We start from the raw sequence: 23,018 nt of genomic DNA, 5'->3' as shown, positions 1-23,018 counted from the left end.
CAGGCAAAAACTCTGTCATTAGAGAAATACATTACTTGCATTTATTTTATATTATTAATGAAATATTTCTATGTAACTGTGGAACTTCCTTTTTGTAGGAGTTCAGCTGTGACCTGCAATCTGTTTATCAGAAGTCTCTAAGAGACAAGACCACGATAATTCTGTGCGCAGCCAAAACCAGCAGTATGTAAATTCAGTGGGCTAACAATACTCTGGCCTAAAGACTTCCTCTAATTTGGCATCTGGTTACACAGTAAGGCCAAATAAACAACCCCAAACAGCTCTGGCACTGGCACTTCCACCTCTGCATGACTGCAGCCACTACCAGATGAAAAGTACGAACAGATCATGTATGACACATGAGGATTAGGCTGGTGTTGGCAGGCACCAGCCACGGGCATACGATCCAGTGGCAGCAGTGCCTGACAGAGATGCTGCCCCTCAAGCTGCCCAAGGGAAACACAGGAGTCCTGGCAGGAGGGTGAAGGGAGCCTGGGCCAGCCTGGCCAAAGGGCTCGCTGGCACCTTGTCCATCCGCCACTGCCCTATGTCCATCCTGCCACTCCTGGTGTTCACAACAGCATTTGCACCCAGACCAAGGGGGTTTCTGAAACGTGACCCCCTGACACTTGCCTTGCACCACTTTCCTCCTACCGGCTTGGCACTGGCACAGAAGATGAGTAATGAAGCAGCACACGCTCATCTTCACAGCCTTTTCCAGAGAAAATGACAGCTTGAGTGATCCATTCTTATTGAACTGGTTTTTAATGAAATGCTAGTACTGTACACCACTACACAAAGAACATATGTGGTTGCAAGTGATTAATTACACTCTCAAACAACCTAATAAGAAACTCATGCTTAAAATTCTTTGTGGCAACTCTTAATTTTTTTCTCTCTAATAATCAGAGTAGCGCATCCTTCACCTCAAATTTGCCTTTTTTTTTTCTCTTCCCTCCACCTTTGTTAGCATTGTTAATGCTCATTGTTGGTTATGTGCAGCAACCAACCTTACTCATCTTTTTTAATTTATAAAAGATAAAATACATTTTAAAAGCTCTTCAATTTCATCAGAAATAAATATTTCAATCTTCACCTCTTCCCACTCCCTCAAAATGGTGGCCTTAGGAAATGCACATTATTTTATTTTCACCACATTTCCAATGAAGTTTATTACATCGACTATCCCAAGGGTCCGCCTTCCGATGTTAAAAACACTGAGCCAAAATACATGACCTTTGAGATGTGCTTGAGTAACCACCATTGAGGACTGAAAATCAGTGGTTGTCCATACCCAAAAAGTACTGAAAATTCAGACTTATGTACACTAACTTCAGAAGACTACATTCTGATACCATCCAAATAGAAATATGACTTTTTTTTTTTTTGTCCTGTCAACCTGTTTGACAAACACAGACAGCCCTATGTTTTAAATGGAACTCTACACAGAAATCAATAGAATTGCTATTTGAGAAACACTTTTGCTTTTCTGTGCTAGACTGGGAGCAAGTCTGAAACCAGAGTAATTGACCTTCTGCGTTAGCCTGATCCAAAAACACTGGTCAGCAGCAAAACTTCAATACCAGCTCCTAGCGGCTGAAGGAATATTATTCATATTGATGTAAAGTTTCATATTGATCAACTGTAACAAAACCCAATTCCATCTTTCACTTATTTTAACACACTGCAAAAGACTTCAAGGAGCATTGCAACTTGCCGTTACCGCAGAACAGAGTTATTGTGTGAAGAAATGAAGAAGTCATGCACACACCGAGATGACATTTCTGAATACTCCTTTATGGTCTGCCTTAATGCTGTTTTCCAAAGCTGACTATTTTATTTTGACCCTTATTTTACACAGATGAAAAATGATGAAAGCAGGAACAGAAAAACAAAAATAAATTTGAGGATACTAATCCATATGCCCCTAAATGTATTTATACCTTTTGCAAATGAGAGGAAAACAACCACACTCTATGAGTGCATAAGATTCTTATCCACATTATAAAACGCAACCCATTCAGGAAAAGGCAATTATTTCAGGCATTCTTTAAATTATTTTTAATTTTAGAGCAGACCCATGGATTTCTGCTTTTAGCTGCTGAAGCACAGTCATGACACCTGGCTTAGCAGACGGTTGTGTATGCACTGCAAAGCTATAGGCACCAGCTTGTCTTGTTAATTCGCACATGAGGGTGCTGCTGGTCGGAGGAGGACAGTCTGCTCAAAAACAATTATTTTGTCTTTTACCACTCCTGTTGCTGGTAGCTGCAGCCAAACCACTTGAAATACCATCTATTTGCTGCCATCTAAGACTGTACGTCAGGATAAAACTAGATAAGCACAGACACCGATGGTAAATACACTTGCCTTTGCAAGCCTGGTAGCAAGACATAAGCCTCATTTGGGGGGAAAATGAATGATGAGTTTTGCTGGTTCATCCCTTGAAACACAATTCACACGCAAAAGAGAGTGTCCTCAAGAATGAGGAGTTTAATGATGCTTTATTGCTTGAGAAAGCCACATGCCCCCAGAGAATTTGTATCAACATATGCCATGTGTAAGGCTGGTGGAGCTGGTTTTAGGCTCTAATAAGAGAGGTGGAAAAGAGAAGCTGAAAAAACACTATGACAAAAGATGCTTTTGTTACTTGTTGAGATGAATCTGAATCAAAATGTGTTCACAGTTATAATTTCTTGTAGAACTGGAAAAACTGCCAGTAGGAATAGCATGATTTTACTTTCCAGTGTCACTATAATTCTTATTCTGATCAAAAGAGGCTGGAAAAATTGCCAAGTTATTTCATTAGAAAATGCAGCTAATTTGCAGGCACGGTAATTTTCCCCTTACAAAATTGTATAATGAGCTTTAAACTCACTAAATAAAGGGTCTCTTCTCCAAATGATTATGCTTAATTTACACAGGAATTAATGGTGACTGGATCTCCTTTCAGCTTTAAAATAGCTGCATTACAAAACCAACGTCAACAGCTTTGAAAAAATATCCTGTCAATGGAGTAAAAAATACTTATCTTTACTACAGTGCATACATATAGGTGTCTTCACAAATATCTTTTACAGGATAAGCACATGACTATTAAATCAGGTATCAGAATCCAGCAAATATACAGTGCTGATCTCACAGTAAGTTACTTGCCTAGGCATTACGCTGATAGAATGCATAGAAAATCCTAAACAAACAGATAGACAGAAGCACCAAGCAGCAATACTTCCATCTTTAAAAATTGTTCTCACTGTATTCAATGACAGACCTATTTATTAGGTCTGCTTTTATTGTGTTGGGCTTTTTTTCCTGCTTAGTCTGTCTAAAACATGGAAACTTTGGTTTATAGACAAGCTTTGCCAAAGGCAGCCCAATTTCCACAGTCAAGTAGTAACTAGAAAACCCCGGCATTTCCAAAAAACATGTATTTTTGATATAGAAACTAGATATTATAAGCTATTCCCAACAGCAAGTTGTTTATGGTCTCACTAAGGCAGTAGATGTGTCACCTAAATAGATAGCATTTGTCCCTACCAAGTTATTAAATGAAATTAAAATTCCTGTTACCTAAAGCAGTTGATCCTGAGGTTGTAGAAGCAGGAGAAATGTATTTGGAAATCTTAGTTAAAAAAATAAAACAAAACAAAACCCTCCCATTCTTCCTTTGTAGTGTAGAAAGTTACCTTTTCAACATACCACAGAAGGGAGATTCATAAAATTTTAGGTCTGGAAGGCACCATTAAATCATATAGCCCATCCTCCTTTACCTTAATATAATAGGTTTACAGATAATACAGAATCAGTGACATCTGTGAAAGCAATTAACAATATCTAAGCCAAAATATTATGAGTGAGCAATAGAGACCAAGACCTTGCTCTCACAGCAGCTTGATTAATTTAAAAGAAATAAAAATAGTATTTTTAAAAGAAGTAAAAATGAATCATTGGTATATAAACCTTGGGAACCTGGCACATCCGTCATGATTGCGGCACCAGTGTTTCCTCCGATCAAAATAGGGATGAAGCAGCATTTTTAATACATTATTACCATCTACTGGACACAAGGGAGAATGCAGCTCAGAAATGAGACAGAAAATGGACATCCAGATAGCACAAAGGGCTGCCAGGTCTATCAGGACCTACATCCCCACTTTTCCCCTCCACACACCCATCCTAACACAGTTTGTCTTCCCTCTGACGTTCAGAAGATAAGCAGTCCAAAGGTGTGAAAGTGGATCTGGTAACTAATGTATAACCCAGGACAGTGCCATGAATACAGTCTGAATCTGACGTCTACCAGGAATACAGTGAATTAGAGCCTGAGGCTTCTCTGGCAAACAACAAATATGCTATCTTGTTTCCAGCAGCTTTGACAGAAGGAAACCGTTGGAACACGTTCCTGATGCAGTGACAAAGCCTTTCTGGAGATGTTTTATCACCTTTCCCTCCGCCTGGAAGTCATTTTCACACTTTGGAACCAAATGTAATGCTTAGGGAAGATGCAGGAGCACGATAAGACCAAAGAATTTGACAGTGACAATGGTTTTCTCTGAGACAGAAGTCTCTTCATCTTACAGAAATCCGTCCATATGTGGGTGGAAAAATCTGCTTCTAAAAGTAACTGCATATCTGTAAGATGTATGCATTTGACTAGATCCAACAGATTTAAGAGGAGCATATGCCTCTTGAATACAAATGTAGTAAAGCACCTGCAAAAAGGCTTTTTAAATTAGAACCAGTATTTACTGAGCTGACACAAATCACTTAAAATAAATTAGATAATAAGCACTGTCAAAGAACACAAAATGAACTTAATAATACCTACAAAATTATGAGGGACAACTTACTGACAATATTGCCACTCAATGAAATCTGGACATTACTGTAGCTCATATCAACTGTTCAAACTAGAAAGTTACATTACATGTGAAATCTGCATGACTGCACATATGTTCCAGTAGCAAGTGGATGATACTGGCCACCACTGGGAGGAGAAGGAGAAGGAGTCCATCCCCAGTCTTCCTCTTTCCCATCCTGGATCAGGAACTATGCAGGCTGAAGAGGCCACAAGAGTGGCAGCTCCCAAGTGGCTTGCTAAGCACCCCCACGCAAAGCCCATCCTAGGCCACAGAGCCACAAACTGCTGCTTGTAGGTTTATAGATACTGCTCAGACTGAGCACTGATCTGAGACTTGAGGGAGATCTGGGAACTGCTGCTCAATCTATTTGGATCTGCTGAGTGACTTCAAACAAGTAATTTCACCCTTCCACCATCTCATTTCCCCACATAGAAATGGGATATTAACAGCACCCTCCTCTGTGTAGCAGTTTGAGACTGTGATTTATAAGAGGAAATTATTACTGCTGCAGTTAAATCCTTATGAATTTCATCACATATGTGAGTAATAATGGCCCAGGAACAATTTTTTTAACCCATTGTCAGCATTACTAATTGAAAAAAACCTTGTTGTATTTTGCTGTGAGCTATGAATGTTTTTTACAGGTCACTCATCTCCTCTGCTTCGTTACCCTTGTCTTTTCCAGTAAGTTTTTCTCTCTTTCACCAGCAGCCTCCCTAACACTGCCACACTTTCTTATACATGTCATGCTATCAAGTTCATGACATCTTCCCTCAGTCTTTGGTAACACTGAACTTCATCCAGCAGTTCCATGAACTGAATCATTATGTTGTTACTCAGACACGCTCAGCTGGTATACAGAAAGGTACTGAAGCTTTGCACAGTGCCTAGAACAGGATATCATCAAAACCCACAGCAACCTTATGTCATTCTCCAAAGTATTCAGAAGACTAAGACACAATGACCCAACAGAACCAGCTGCTCTGATTTTTCTGGAGATTAATGACCACCAGTAGGAAAAGGGAGGCAGAGGTTTATTTATCAGCCATTGACCCCAAAGAGTCATTTTTGCTTTGGACTCATTCTGCAGGGTCTGTGGAAAAGGTGTAACACATCAGTACTCAGCTCTCCAGAATGTTAGAACTCACTGCAACTGAAGGAAGAGGTTCATGCATCTCTAAAGCAAGGATCCTGATGCTTCTTTCTAGATACAAACAAGAACTGGCTTTTTCAAAGGAAGAAATGCTAAATACGTACAAATACACTTAAAAACTGGACAGAAACACTCATTTCATTATTCTCAGCTTCGCACTTCTCACTAGATGGGTGAGAGTAGTACTACTACTGATCTTCCCAATCTGCAGAATGACAGATTTCTGTGGTATTTTGTCAGTACTAAGCACTACGAAAACAGTAAGATTTTATGCAGGACCTGTATTAGTATAAACCACAAAAGCAGACACAGCATCTTTGTCCAAAACAGAGCTGTTCTAACTCCATGCAGCAGTAAGCACCCAAAAGTCATATGGTAGTGCTGGCTAGGTATACGTTAGCAGATGCTACCAAGACAAATAGATACTGGTCTAAATAGCACAATTTAGTACGGAGGATCTGTCATCCCTACTGTACCTATTTCAGATTTTTCTGTTTCTTTGTTTAAACTTCAGACTAGCTCTGCTTTGGTGCCGCGTCCTGAAGCTCCCTTGCACCTGGAGTGCATTCAAGATTCCCTCAACACATCCTCCAGTTTATTTTCATCAAAATAGCGCAAAGTCCATGCACTCCAGGACTGCTGCTCAACTACAACCAGTCAAAGCAGTTTGATGGGGAAATTTATTTCAGAAGTCCTCTCCTGGTCTGAATTAAAACATAAATATAGATGCACTTGTTGAGACACTAATTTCTTGTGGTCCATTGAGTTTTGACAAATGAGCATTTCTCAATATTAACCACATGGAAGCTCATCACAGGAATAGGACTTGTCTTTTTATTGTAGCTACAAAAGACAGTGACTACCTCTTTCCATTTCCCCCCTCCCTTTCTCCCCCTTCTCCCTCCCAGGACTTTATGTGTGTGTATATATACAGATTTACATGCTGAATTATTTCCTTTCACGCAAATCTAAATGATTATCAGCCTCAGTCTAACAGTTTACCATCTCAGCAGGTGCAACTCTTCTCCAACTGGCTTATCCCCTCTTTCCAAGATCCTGTGATTTTTATTGTCAAAAAGTATGACAAATTGCACATGTTAGTTACTCATAGGCCTGGAGCACAGGGCATGGGATCCAGGTATGGCCCGCATCCCTACTCACAACCAGCCTGTGCTGCTTGGCTGAATGATGAGATGCAGGACCCTCTGGGTGCAGAGGGGAGGACCCAAGCAGTAGAAGTATGAGGGCCCAGGAAGGCCCCATGCTCGAACTGGGGCGTATACATCACATAAGTTGGTTCTAGTTTGCAAGTTGACATTTTCAGCTTCAGAGTCAAATTAGAAAATGCCTATTGCTTTGAAAGCATTACAAAGCACACATAAAAAATTAAAACTTCAAAAACTTTACAACAGGGAACAGAAATTTCTCCATAAGCTATTAGTTTGAATTTGGCCCAACAAACCATTTGATTACCACAAAAATTTAGCAGCACCTGATTGCTCAGTGACATTATCTTGGCAGTATCAACCCAGCCTGTAGAAAAGTACCCAAATCAAAGTACCAAAATCAAAGTCATGACTGCAGTTAGCATTAATTTGCACCATTGTGAAAAGGGCCTGCAGACAGGAAAAAAATGTAAAAGTCACAAAAAGAGGGACGTCTTCTCATACTCCCAGATAGAGTCTCTAAGATCTCCCTCCTGAGGCACACTGACAAAAAGTACAGAGAAATTGCTACTTGAGCTGTTCTATAAATGGTGTACACTCCTCAAACCTGATAAATGGGCACTTAAACAATATCAGATTGAGATCCTTCCACTCTTGGGAAATCGATCGATATACTTCTGCTTGATGCAAGTTTTAACATTTAATCAAGTTAAAACAGGTTTTGCTTTAAAGGATGCTAAAGGAAATAGTAAGAAACAACTAAAACAATTGTTACATTTCAGTAACTACTGAGCTATAAAATGTACAATCAATTCCTTCCATTTTTTACAAGAACAAACTCCCAAATAATTATCCTCCGGTATGAAATTGGGATTTTAAATTTCTGGATGGAAGAAATCAGTGTCTTGTCCTCTTGCTATATTAAATATCCCTTTTGCTCTCATTCCTTTTCCCAAGCTTTTTAGACAGCTTAGTGAAAGTGAGAGCACACCTTTCATACTTCCAAGGCAGCTCCTGAACTTTCACCTCACATATTCCAACAAGGCAGCTAAAAAAAAGTTTTGGGAAGAACGATAAGGCATAAATGTACCACTGAATTCATTGAGAACAGAAAGGTGCAGACACATCTCTTGGCCACTGTTTTTTATTCTTTCCTTCAATTCTTTCCTTCAGTGATTAAACCACAGGAATGAAAGAGTTATAAAACAGTGAATGTGACAGTTGCATGTTAAAATGGAGCTATGCAGAGGTGAACTGATATTTTATTATTATTTTAATAAATACGTAATCTGGCTGCTTTACTTAGAAAAGCCATGAAAGGGGGTGCACTGGATACAGTGTAATTACTTCTATTGAAACAACCTGCTTCTGGTTTTTAGTGTTATATGAGAGTAAATCCCTGCCATCTAAAGCCAACAGGAGATCTAATCTTGACTACCTGTAAAAGGAAGGTGCTATACAACTGCTGAGACAAAGGAAACAGGACCATTATTTCCACTGATATTCAGTATTTTACATATCTTGCTCTTGGAAAAACGTAAAGCCTAATTTCTGCCCAGTATTGTTTCAGAATAAAGAGTACAACAGAAAAAGAGGTACCAAAGGAAAAACAGCAAAGACAAACAATGCATGAAATTTTATGATGAAAGGACAAGTGATTGTGGCTTCTTCTTGCTGCCAGTAGGAACAAGGACACACTTTCCTCTCCCACACTGTCATGGAGTCAAGATGCCTGTCTGGGGAAGGTGCACAGCAGTGCCCATCCCAAACCACAGCCAACAGATTAACAGAGGGTGAAGTTCCTGTTAAGGCAATCTTTAATTAGTAGGCTCATCCAGATCAGGAGATAAAAAACACTTTTAGAGAGGAAAAATTTTCATTAGTTTCTTAGAAGAATTATTTTATTTTTAACAGGTTCAGCACTGAAACTCTCAGAGAAAAAAAAAGGGGGGGGGCAAAAAAATTACCTCTAGAAATACTTTTATAAACTACAGGTGTACACTTTTCTAGGAACCTTCATACATGTAAGGCATTGCCTTGGCTTAGATAATTTGCAACAAAATAAATATAGTTTAAGATACAAGAAATTTCTTACATACAGGGAAATTTTAAAACATTAATGTTATCTCAGTCTGTTGGAAAGATTGCACAAAATGTATTCAGTACTTCAAGAATAAAGGATACTCTTTTGAAAAGATGCATCACACTTTATCATGTGATATATTTTAGTCCTTTAACTATAAAACTCATTGTAATTATGGAGGCACAATGAGCATCTTTTTATAAGGATAATTCTTTCACCCGTATTTTTTCTGCTTATTATATTCAGAAGTCTCCCATGCTACTATTTCCAAAGTACTCATGGAACAGAATTTTAACTGAACAACTGTTAAGTCTCCATATTTCTACAACCTTTTCAAAAACATTGCCTCAGAAACAATATGCAGAGCTGCATGCTACAGATTTCTGAGACCTGAACATCCCAAGGTGTGTTTTTGCAGTATGATTTGCATTTATGGTACACTGTTTCTGCTGGAAGGTGAAAAATACATTAGGAAATATGTTTAATCTTAGGAAAACATATTGAAAATAAGTTAAGTAAAAAGTATTAAAAAATATGTCTGAATCAATGAGCACCAGGGTTAGGGGTTGTTGTTTTTTTTACCTCTGCTATTCAGAGGTAATCTTTTCAGCCAATAAGACTCCTAGTGCTTTCTACGGGGATAGTCAAAGCATGGTCAGCTGGTCCATCTAGATTCACTTAATTCCAGGTGCAACAGGAGGCACTAGAGCTAGGAAATCACCCCTTGAAACACTTCCCTGCAGCTGGACCATGAACTGAATCTCTGCCCAGAAAATCTTAAAGTCCTCACCCCTCACCAAACAGAACAAATGAAAACATGAACAAAAAGCATTTCACCCTTCTTACTTAACCATACCAATCCTGTAACCTGCCTTCAAAAAATTAAATTATGGGAACACAGCAATGTAGCCAACTTAGTACCAACTAACACAACAGATAAAACAGGGATGCAAGGTGATAATGGCATCTCAAAGGGCAGAAGGAACTCGGAGTTAACCTCTGCACAGATTTCCATGTCCAGATTTGGATCTAGACAGTTTTAGCAGATACATCATTTCTCTGTCAGTGTGTGTTTAAACGTGACATCACACCTACCTCACTTTTGCAAGTGCATACACAAATATGTATTGGAAAAATCTCTGGGGAGAAAATGATAGTTGACATAGAGCAATAACCCTCTGGCAAGACATTTTACAGACGATGACAGAAAGCCCGCAGCCCAAGTAAGCCTCTGGAGAAGGTACCGTAGGAAAATGAGAAAATACAGTCAAAAAAACCCCAGTTAATTAAGTCACTGGTATAATAAACACATTTGAATGACTAGACTTCAAAATAAACATAGATCAGATCACAAACTTACAGGTGTTGTAAAGGTGCAGTAAGGATGAAAGAAAAAGCCTCTGTGACTAAGGATGACTGAGTTGTATGATCAGAGAACAATATGAATGCAAAATAAAAATGCTCCAGGACAAAAAAATGGAACCTATGAAGAGAAAAAAAAGAGGAGAAAATGTTAGGGGGAAAAAAAAAAAAACCAAAACCCACAAAACACACAAAAAACTGCACGCAGTCCAGTAATAACAAAAAATCTTCTACAAAGTTAAAACTACGAGGAGGAAAACCACAGTGACTTTCCAAGAAGATCAAATGCTCAAACAGCATCTGTGTAAAATGCTGAGAGTCAGTCTTGCCACAAGAAAAATGTACCATGCACACTTAGTGAATTCCAAACGGTGCCATGCAAATCTGCAACACCTTTCACAGTATATCAACATTATAACAACTGCCTCTGAAGAGGCCAGGAAGTAAAAAAAAGGCTAAAAACAAGCAATGAAATTCTAAAGTTTGCATAAACAGCAACTAAGTACTATATTAATACTTTAAATGAATGAGATGACTGGTGTACACTAGAAAAATCAGATTTATTTTAGAACACCTGTGTACCCACAAAGGATGCTGAGCCCTGTCAGAGCCTTGACAGGTACCCAGGACACATTTTTTCACCATACTCCTTCCCCAGCTGAATAACAAAGATGATGACACTGGAATCTTTTAGGAAGCATATTGAGATCTATCTATTAGACTAAATAGATAAGAACTAAGTGTTAATAGTATTCTCATAAAGCCAAAGACAGGAAAAGCAGAAGAGTCTAAGAAATATCCTGTAGCAAAAAGAGTTAAAGGGACACCAAGGTTTACGTACTGCTTTTGGGCAAGATTTTCATTTAATTACAAATAATTTCCAAGGTTACTATAGCTAAAAAGAGCTGAGAGGAAAAAAGAAACCCTTATTTGCTCATTTTGTTTAAAATAAACATTGTTTGCTCAACTTCCTTGAAATATTGCCTTGAGTATTTATTTCTTCCTGCAACAGATGAATAATACTTTGAGGAGAAAATCCTTGTAAACCCATAACATCTTCAAAGATTCTGGGCACAGGCTACCATCTGAAACAAATTTTGTTCTACGACTAACTTCCTAGTTCGTATATTTCCTTTAAATAGGCAAACATTAAGTTTGCTTTTGCTTAGGACAAAATACACTTACCATAAATTGTTGACTAACAGGTGCTAAGTGCTACTTACCTGTAAAACAAACAAAATAAACAGGGAATTACTTAAGGGCACTATGAACTGCATAGGACAGTAGGTATTATTTAGGTGGCTTGGTGGTTAATCGTTCCTTTCTTTAAAACCAGTTAGATGGAAGAATGGAGTGAACCAAGGATTTAGTCAAAAAGAGATATGAATTACAAACTCCAGGTTGAACTGTGTGATGAGCTGTGCAAAGTTCAGTGTCAGCAAATAACATCTGAACTTCACTGTCCCAAGATGATGGTGAGACTGCTGAGACAAAGGTCTTGCACCTGTTTGCTTTGAAACTCAGAATTGCTTCTGTCTCACCTAAGATAAGCCCCTGTAACACAGGACACATTTCTTATGAGGTAGAATCTCCAGCGTGTTCCTTTTCCAGACTAACTTCACAGGAACCACAAACCAATATTATTCATATTACACACAATTTCACAACGTAAACAATTCATTAGCAAACTCCATTAAGGCATTGTACACTCCCACTAAGAGCTCAGTAAGACTATGTCTTTGCCTCATTTTTCTTTCAAAACCTCTTTCTGTCTGAAAACTATAAATGTAGCATCCATTACTATACTTGTTTCTATCAAAGGTGACAAATCTGTAGGGTCGTAAGTCATTAACGGCAGTGTCTTTAATCAAACAATAACAGAAATGCTGGTTGGAAGGAACCTCTGGACATCATCTAGTTCAACTTCCTCTATTGGGAGTGCATTCTCATAAAATTAGATAAATTTTTGAGTTTAGCCTTCTTTGAAATAGAAATCAAAAAAAGGACTTAAATAAAGGAACAACCAATGTTCCCTTGCAATATTATAGTTCCAATGCAATATTATAATTAAACAACTCTAAATATGCACTAGTCAGATACCGCATCTTTTTACAGTGGACACTATTATTGTGGTACTTAGAGATAGAAAGGATTAAGGTTAATGGAGTTAACAAATTGTTTATTTAAACCCAAAATTTGCAGATAATTGTTCTTCTTAATGTTCTTCAGCATCTTTGGCACTGATATACCAAATATGATGCTACTTACCCCTGAAATCAAAAACTGCATAGAAAGATGCCAAAAAAATGTTAATATAGCTACAGTCCACATACCTACCAAATTCACATTTTTACAACATATAAACAATGTCCAAATCCTAAATTCATAACCCACTTAGCGTTCATATTGGGGTCCTGACAGCTTCCATAGCAGACTGACAAGTAGACCATTTAGAAATATCAAGTCTTCTGTTCCACCGTGGCAATGATGTCGTTTGTTTTGAAGATTTAAAATAGAATAAGAGTTTGAACAATAAAACTTGTCAAAGCCAAAAGGTGTATTTAAGGGGAAAAATAAAATCACTTGCATGAAGATAGAAACAGCAGTACAGCCTTAAAAATGGCAAGGTGTTCCCCCGATAGCCTTGCCATTGATCATGGCAGAATTCTTGTTAAATGCATTTCATCTCAGCTCAAAATTCAGAACAGGTCTCACGCAGTCTAAATAAATCCAGAAAAGGCTCATAGGCTTATTCCCATTTTGAGCCAAGTTTGTTAATCAATCATGAAAAAAAGTATAGAACAGCAATCCTTAGATTTCTGACTATAAGCCAGTTATTTTTTCATATCTAGAATTCCCCTGGTGATGTAAGGAGATTAATGTAATATACTATTCACAATATTATGACACACTATAATTATCTCCATGGATGCCAGAAACAATTTTGACCACTGTGATAGACTGGGTACTATTCAAAAGAAAACCAGTATAGATTTTAAAAGATACGGGTACAAGTGCACTATATTTTGATCGCACTGATAGGAAGCTAAAGGCAGCCAAGGACAGCTGGGGCTGGGGAAAGGGTGATGCCAATTTAGTCTTTAAGATTGACAGCTCTGTTTGGGACAAGGAAAGATGAGCGGATGCTATTCAGCGAGGGAAAAAGCCCTGTAGAGGAAAAGAAGCGGTAGAAGTAATATATTAAAAATAAATGTGGAACTTGAGGGCACACTTAATGTAAAGCAAGCCAAATGCTTTGCTAAAAAATGCAGCCTTTGTACTCTTTTGAAATTAATACATGCTAAACATGTGGCCTTTGTACTCATTTGAGACTCTTACCGTCATCAGTTTTTCTCCCCTCAAGCTATGTCCCTCAGCAGACATTAAAATCCTTGTAAATGTTAATTAGTATTCAGGAACACGTTTTACCATGAGAAACAGAAAGTGCCCTGAGGAGCTCAGCCCTGCTGCTCTGGGGCAAACTTTGCTCCCAACACCAACCTTGGGCAAACAGCTTCCTGAGGCCTTGCATTGCCGTGGCTCCAGGGGCACAACACTACGCCAGTTCCCTCTCCTGAACGACTACATCACCAAGAAAGGTGCCAGCAAGTGCTGGTGGTGGCTCTGGGTGGCACAGGTTCACAGTTCTGCAGCCCTTGCCACAGGGAGTGATAAGCACGCTGCCGGGTCTTGAGGAAACTGGAAAAATTTGAACTCGGAAACCAGTTGGAAGGAAAAGCTGCTCAGAAAAGTTTCTTCTATGAAAGTGAACTCTGGAAACTGTAATTTCCCAGGAGACCTAACTCCAGTGTTTGCACAGGGCCATTCCTTACGTACTGTTTGGAAGTAACTCTGCCCCATGTTGCACTGTTCTAAAGAAGAACCAAGATGCTTCAGACCTTGCTTGTCTTTTTGTCTTTGTTTGTTTTCCCACAGAAACTGGCTGGCAGTTCTGCATCTTTTCCTGTTGAACACAAGCAATAAAATAGGCCTGATTTGGCATCACAACCTTCCCAGACCTGCCTTTTCACAGAACATCGTGTCCTGCTCTTCTGTCTTGCATACTGGACAAGCTCTGCTTCAAGCTGGCCACACAAACATGGCCAGGATTTGTCCTCATGGATCTCTTAATCCAAACATTTCATTTACGCAACAGTTGCTGCCTTCATACAATGACAATAAAAAAAGGTACCAACAGTGCAATCTGATGCCACCCCCATGAGGATCACTTAAATGACTTGCTTGAATCCTATCATGCACATTTCCCTCCAGGAAGCAGAAATATAATACTCTTAATGATTTATAGAGAGCTGTTGAAAAGCCTTTGCCAACCTCAGGAAATCAGCGAAAGTTATCTTTTTATTTGGTTTAGAAAGAGGAGAAAACAACACAGAGATTGTAGGTTTTCTTCTTGGTGTGCTTTTTGAAGCTTTTAATTCATTGAACGGCTAGCTCGTAATATAAACATCTGACAGCAAGTTCAAAATTCCCACTGTCTTCTACAGTAATTCCAACAGAAATCTGCAATATTTGGGCTTTACCACAAATCTCTTATTAAAACTAGCACCCTCTCCTTTGAGCCCAGAAAATATCCCATAAGCTGGCTTTTCCCACCCATGTCTCCTTTGGGCAACAAACATAAATACTTTAAGATTAAATTTTGTTGTAGTATATATTTCTGTATATGTTATTTCTGTGATAGGATATTGTATTGCTGCTTCACAAACACCCCCATATATGTTGTAACTGACGACTACATCTAAGTTTAATGCACACTAATAAAAGCTACACAGCATCCAATCTCTTTCACCAATGTTTTTTCCTATGGGCTGATGTATTTTTATCTTGGACTTCCTCAGCAGAAATGCATATGCGAAGCTCATGCCCAGTCAGCTCACAAATCATCAAAGCCCCTGGACAGGCTCACTGCACTGAGGGTTTACACATACACAGAGTAAATCTGACCTTTCTGTATGTGTCAAGTCTTGCCACATGCGCACAAAATGCAGGTACCAGGGGCTTGCCAAGTGAACTGCACACACACTGATCATCCTGTCCCCATGCTTGGGAAACAAAAGGGCATGCCAGGAGCAACCAGAATGATACCATAAGTACTGAAATGCTAGGCAACTTTCTCCTGAACACAAGGTCTACCCTGAGAAAAGAAATGGCATATTCAGCAAAAGGCTACTCCCACAGACTTCCACGTCAAAGTCAGTTTAGTTTTGTTTCTGTCTTATATATATTTTAGAACCACTTTTTCTGAAGGCTGCCCCAAGGCCTCACTGCTTTCATGTATAAAGCTTTTTCTAATTAACAGTCTTCATCTTTCCCTTCCCATTTATACTTAGTGCTAATGAACTTGCAGAGAGCAGTAAGATGCTTTTCAAAGTCTTCATTTGACTTGTCTGAACAAATCAAAACATCTTACTCCTCCCTATTCCGCACAATCAATTATTTTCATTGTACCTCTTTCATTTTGATTTCATCCATCTCTATCAGGACTTGAGCTGCATTATTAACCATCTCTGGAAGTTCCTGAGCTGATAAATTTCAAGAGTGCATTTGGGTTTTGTTTAGTTTTTGGTAGCATCTCACTAGTGGTTGGTGTTGGTGGTTCATGGTATGGCACATACCAATCAATCACAGTTCCAGACTGGTGAAAATCACTAGGACTGGTCACTCCCACTCCATAAACGTTTCTTGTTATCTGGCCCCAGCCACTGAAATACAGATTTCTCTCATTTCCTTTACTGAGATACCTGACTAGAGGATACAGAGAAGCCAGAGCCACACTCTTCTTAGAGTTGTAGAGCACTATGACAAGATGCAACAGACACAAGTTGGAAAGTGAGAATTCAAATTAGATATAAGGATTTTTGTTGCTGTTGTTACAAGGAGGCCAAATACTGAAAAGGTTTGCCCAGAGCAGTTGTAGATCTCCCACCTTGGAGATATTCAAAACTTGACTGGATACAGCCCTGAGCAACCTGATCTAATTACTTAGACCTGCCTGGAACAGGGAGTTGTACTAGAAAACCCCTCCAGAGGTCCCCAAGTTATTATAGGGGGCTTTTTATCCTAGTGACTTAATCAGCCAGTTTCTTCTGACTGATGAACTGAGGTTATCATTATACATAAGGTACTCTTTACACTTATTTTGCAAGATTTAAACCAGTATGGTAATTTCATTTTATCCTTGTCTTTTCTGACTGTGACATCAAAGCTGTGGTTTTCATCTGCTGTAGGCTTTCTGACTACTTCTTAAGGTCTGTTTTGGAGGTGGTTATTCATCCATGTAGATCTAGAGTTTTTCACCTTTATTCCCAAGGAAGACAAGAATTAATTTTTTTTCTACAGGTTTTGCACGTCTGACCTATGGAATTCTAATCTGTCCCTCTGTTCAGCTCTTGACATCATCACTACAGCTATCAGCATGAACGAAATTCCTTAAAGTTTACACTTTCAAAGCTGGAAGACAAAATATATTACAGATCTCATTTAATTTAAGTAGCATTACAAAGAGGTTCTTCCCAGACATCATTCTGGCATGCCTAAGTCCACTCTAAAAGAGAAGAATCCTCTGTTGGCAAATGGGCTATTAAGTAAAGAAACCTCTTATATATGGCAATAATTGGGTTCAACCATCATTCTCCAATATATATCCAGCAAGTAATATGACATGGCTGCTATGGATGTCATTGTGTGGCTGTGAATCACAGAGTCATATTCAAAGATTATAAAATTACATATTCATTTTGCAGTATGGCAATTGCAACGTATGAACACAGGTGCTTGCTGAGTAATAAGGAATGATGAGATTAAAAGCCAGACACCTGCACTGAATAGTGTAAATAATTGCCCTTCAGAAGCACTGAGGATCTACACCTTTAAGCTGCTAATGCTTAGCTCTATTCAGCTGTCAGGTGCACGTCTCCCCTCAACAAACTGAAGGATAGAGGCTTGAATTATTTCTTCTCAATTCACCACATCTTACCTAGTGTGGAATTCTGCAGCCCACCAACACTATAATAAAATTAACACCTACACACGCTTTTCATTTTAACCTTTCAGTCCAGGAAGCTGACCATCCCTGAAGACAAAGGTCTTGCTATGGAGTCCATAAACCCTCTGGTCTCCCAGGATGAGGCCAGTTTGGCTACAAAGGCTATCCCCTGAGTGCAGGTGGCTGTCATACAAAGATACCCCAAATAAAGATTACTTCAGCCTGTAACTGATGCTGTGGGAGTCCCAGTTAGCACTGATGGTAGCAGGCAAAACATCTGCTGGCATCTCAGCTCTCTCCAAGTACACTTTCAACAGCTGGGAGAGCTGGCCCTCATATTATGCTCTCTGCTGTAATCCTAAAATGACAAGAGCACATCAGTATTTTGACTTCATTCTAGTCTGATAATTCCACTTACTCCTGGCTCTTGCAAGTCCTGAGAGCACACTCTTCTTAATACCTGAAATACCGCTACTAGAAACCATGCTGCCAAACAGAGGTACATACATCTAACTTGAAGCAAAAGGACAGCTAGCATTTTAAAAGTAAAACAAGAACAAGGTAGGCAGTGTTTTCTTGCTGACAACGGTGTCAGACAGTGCAGCAGACATTCAATTTTGAAACACAGGTGGGTTTTTAATCCTGATAGGGTAATGAGAGCAGTAGTTCCAGATGTGGGGAAATTGACCTCCAGAAAAGAGACTTGCAATGATATAGCACATAGGACGCTAAATTATCACCAAGATGATTTGGAACCCTGCTTGAAATCCAAGCTGTTCTACCCTTTGGTGGAAACACAAATGGGAGAGGGTAGAGAAATAGGAGGAAAAAAAGTAACGGGAGAGAGCAGATGACAGGTATAGCCTTAATTGTGCATGCAAAAGGGTACAAATTACAATCCCTTGAGCACACAGAGGGCAAAGTAAGGTTCACAATGCCTCATTATATTAAGCCATATTATAAAAATGACTGTTTACATTGGTTCATTAATATTTGTACAATGCTGTGAAAATGCAAAGTGGTAAGTATCAGCATAGGCATCAGCATAGGGCCTCAACTTTGACATGTTCAGGAGTATTGTAGCAACAGAAAATACACTTTTCTTGTAATAATTATTGCTCACAAAAGGTGGTGTTTAACATACTGTCTCTCTGCATCATTTCTGACCACCAAAACTAAGTCAGAAAGTAATGTCACCAGTGGGTACTGCTATCCTGAGCACTTTATTTCTTCCAAAAGACAAAATGGGTGCAATCACCTGCAAATTAACAAATACAACCCACTAAACTAGCACATTTGGAGCTGCAAGGCCATGTAGGTACTGTGTTGTGAAAATACCTTTAGTTTGATATGGTTCAAAGCCTTACATTGCACTGACAGGTGAAAAGGAGGCTATTGCTCAGCCTTCTACTAAGTTTTTAATTCTTCCCTAACAGTAGCAGACCTGAAACCAACATGGGGTTACAGGAGGAAGTGCCAAGATCTATTGCCTAAAGTGAGTACACCAACATCTCAGAAAGTCAGCTTTGTTTGAACACCAGCTAGAGCAGTAAATGCTATAAACAGAACAAATACGGACTCTCAGCTCTGCTGGATGAAAGAGTGAAAGCAAGGGGGCTGCAAAGAAGTTTCTCCCTGAACCTCCAGGCCCTTGCAGGACAGGTCCTTTTCTCCAAATGGGCTCTTGGCTGACTGGTATCTACTCATTTCCTGGATCAAAGCAATTCTACAAAGACTTTCTTGGTGCATTTTGATATATCTCTGTCTGCCATCCCAAAAGGCTGCCTCTGTTTCTCTGCTTCTCCCGGCAGCAGGCTGGCTGCAAAGGTAATGCTCACCATGTGCACATGTCAGTTCTGCTCCACCAGCCTCTCCTCTACCATCTTCCCCAGTGCTGCTCAGGGAAAAGGCAGACTACCCTGCACCCCAAAGGCATCCACTGAAAGGGGGTTGGGGCACACTTCCCTTCTGCTTCTTCGCTACAGCCTGTTAAAGGCACATATCACCTGAAGCAGGAGGGAAACTGTTAAACTTCAAGCAGGTTAATAATGAAAACCCTTGAAGGTTGGTATTGGGACCAATCTCACTTAATACTAGTATTAATGACATTGGCACAAAAATATAAAAGCAAACAAATAAATTTCCTGAGACCTAAATGTCTAGAAGCCTTGTCAAAAGAAAGATGACTGTGGGCTCACACAGCAGGAGCTGGATTATCTGGAGGGGTAATAGAAGTGGGATGGAATTTAATAGCAGTGTGCAAGGTCGGAAGCTTTGGAACTAATAAGACTTTCTGCTATAAACTATGAGGTTGTCAGCTTGAGGAGCTATGCAGGGAGAAGCATACTTGTAGAATATGGGATGTTGTACAAATCATCAGCCATGAAAAGAGTAAACCCATCAGGTCATGTATCCTCAGAAAAGCCAAGGAAGATTATGTCCCATGTTAAAAACCCCTATGAGAGCTCCTCCTTTGAAATACTATGTATAATGACAGCCATGTTCCAGAAAGAGTCCTTTCAACCTGAACAAGCCAGGGAATAGACTTCAAGATTATCAAGATGATGTTCTGCTGAAACAAGAATAAACCACCTCACCTTTTACCCTAGCAAGACCAGGACAGGAAGGATAGTATTCCTGTCTGGTCATTTGCCAGGCAAAATAAACAGTCCAAAGAGGGCTTTAAGCTAAAGGGCACACAGGTATAAATTTCAGAAGAAAATAAGAAAAAACATGTCTAGGAACAAAGTTCTGGAAGTGCTCCCCATCAGAGTCCCACCTTAGGTAGGGTTTGGAGAGCTCATGATAAAATGAAGGTCAGGAGAGTAAACTTGATGAAAGAGGACCAGATTTACAGTAGGAAAACTACTACCTATACTGCTACATATTAGCATCAGATTGTTATCCAACACTTTCCTTTGTGTTTCTCTGAAGGAAACATCCACAAATTTTTTTTTTTTTTCAGCATTTCTGAATAGTAGTAGCAACTTTTTTCCCCTCTATTTCTTGTAAAAGTGCCAAAAGCTTTTTTTGCTTTTCATACTAACCCTGTAATGGTGCATCCCTCAAGCACCTAAGGTACACCTGACAGTAGGATGCACCCATTCTGCCTTGCTCCGGCTGCCTCCTCCCAGCTGACTTATTATTTCTGTAATTTCTAAAACAGTATGGTGCATTCCTTCAAATCTGTGCTGTCACACTTCCCTGGCCTACAAATACTACAATGTGCTATCTAGAAGAAACACATCATTTGCACTGCTCCTTCCACCTAGATGCTGTTGCAGACACATCCCTTCCTGTTAAACAAGACCATTTGCTGTAGAGCAGCACTGCCCTTAGCCTTACACCACAATAATTGCCAAAGGATCATGCCTCACAGTCAGAGAGAAAAAGCATGCAAAATACAAATCAGGCAGTTAAAAGAAAAAAAAATCAACCCTGTGAAAGACAGAATTGGCAACAGGAAAAGGAGGCTTGTCAAATTGTATAAATAAGGCAGCAGCAAGTTTTTTGAGGAAAGAATTAGAGTAAGTGAAATAAAACTAGAGTAGAACATTCCTGATCTCAAGTTCTAAAAGCACCAGACGCACAGACACGGCTCCTCAAAGCTCTACCCATGCTTGAAAGCGATTTCAGAAGCTAGAAACATCTCATCAGTGGTGCTAAGGAGTGTTTTCCTTGACAAGACCCACGCGCTACAGAAACAGAAGATGGAAAAGGACAGACAAGAGCTCAGAGCTCCAGCTTGGGGTGACTCATACAAAGAGGAGAAAAACAGTTAAATAGGCAGAAAATGAAGGCCTTCCCTCAGAGGGACATGTCCTCAGTCCCCAGATAATCAAATAGCAAAGGCATTTTGAGAGAGTGCTGTTTGCTGTTGAAAATTTTAATTTAATCAGATTAGGCTTGATAAGCATTTAAACAAAAAACAGAAGCATTCTCATTTCTTTGGACAATGCTAAAACTGAAATGTTTCTATAGCCCCTAAACTGGAATATCATAAAACGCTAATTTTGCCAGACTTTGCTTCAAATTAGAATGACAGAAAATGTCAGAATGTCCAGCTCTCATGGAGAATGGAAATTCCAGTTTCCAGTCAGCTCTCTCAGATGTCAGTGACAAAATCACATTTTAGATTGTCCCCACACCTATGTTTTATTTAGATGGGCCCACAGCATTTCTGTCTTTCACTAAGAAAATGTACACATTATGTAACTAACAGCAGTCACTGACCTTTTCTGTTCCAGCTTCCCGGGCCAGCTTTATTTTTCAGGCTGGAGACAAATGGTCCCTTCTTAAATGTTAGCTGCCACCTGCTAAGCCTTGGATGTAAATGAACAAAAAGACGCCTGCAGAACGCAACCCACAAGTAGGGTCAAGTCCCCCTGAAACAACAGCTTTTAACTAGAATTCCCTTTCCTAACACCATCAGACTTAAGCCCAGTACTCAAAGCTGTATTGATTGCATTTAAAACAAGCAAAGGTTTGATTTCTCTTGTTCCCTCTGATAAAGCAGCAAATGTCTTTTTCACCTGCCTTTTTTTAGGAGAACCACTTAAAAATTCCAACGACCTTAAACTTCAACATGGGCTCAAAAAAAAGTTCAAGAGAAACAATTTCCCCACTTCTTTAAGGTTTCCATGTTAAAATCAGTCTTTCACAATGACTACACATTACAAAACTGAGACTGTTGCCAACATGAACACTACATTTAGATCACAATATGAATTAATAAGCTTTCTTTTCACCTTCATCTCCCCCTTCTTCAACCCTTTCCCCATTCCCTCCCAAATAAATAAGCTGTGCTCCTAATACAGTGCTTGAAAGGAAGGCTGGGAAATTTAATAATAAAAAACTCTCTGAAATTAAGTTTCTGGCAGTGCTTTAAAAAAGAAAATGTTATTACTTAGTCCATTGTTTTACTGCAAAGCAAATTTCAATCCTTTGAGGACAGCATAAATATAAAGCAGATAATTTACAAACCTTTTATTTGGCAATAAGCAACCATAATATGGATTGCAAACTGAGTATTTTAAAGATCCTAGTATAGGAAGAGAAACTGTATATTGCAGAAGAAGAAAGTCTCCTTTTTTGATAGAAAACTATCAAATACTAGACTTTCAATAGGAAGCAAATTGTTGAACATGCTAATTTTCACAGGAAATAGAAAGGACCATTAAGACTGAAAGCCCAATAATAATTGCTGGAGTTCTTATCTTAATAAGCTTCCTAAGCTTAGCTCTTTTACATTTGCTGTACTGAAGATGACAAAGGGGACAATACCAAGAGTTTGCCTTAGATTATTCAAGTCCAGAACCACAAATGAATCTATGATTCTATGAAATGAGCAGCTATTTGGTGAAGCAAACCTAGACTTCTGCCTCTG

The 23,018-nt window shown here is 39.2% G+C and overlaps 1 protein-coding gene across 3 annotated transcripts in view; it reads right to left on the bottom strand.

Annotated features, from left to right (window-relative positions):
• The window catches only part of SMYD3 (SET and MYND domain containing 3), a 403,674-nt gene that overhangs the window by 195,289 nt on the left and 185,367 nt on the right, over nt 1-23,018 (bottom strand). The window contains exon 1 of one of the 3 annotated variants that reach the window (XM_061471120.1): nt 10,625-10,747. The exons of the other annotated variants lie outside the window; for them this stretch is intronic. The gene's annotated coding sequence lies outside the window, so the exon portion shown is untranslated. Of the gene's footprint in view, nt 1-10,624; nt 10,748-23,018 lie in introns of those variants that run through there. 3 annotated transcript variants of the gene reach the window in all.

This window comes from Pezoporus flaviventris, unplaced genomic scaffold (assembly GCF_033815535.1).
Source record: "Pezoporus flaviventris isolate CSIRO_AGI_PZ_B2104156 unplaced genomic scaffold, CSIRO_AGI_Pfla_v1 ptg000066l, whole genome shotgun sequence".
NCBI classification, from domain to species: domain Eukaryota; kingdom Metazoa; phylum Chordata; class Aves; order Psittaciformes; family Psittacidae; genus Pezoporus; species Pezoporus flaviventris.
Note: the sequence above shows the minus strand (reverse complement) of the source record. Positions and strands in the feature narration are given on the sequence as shown.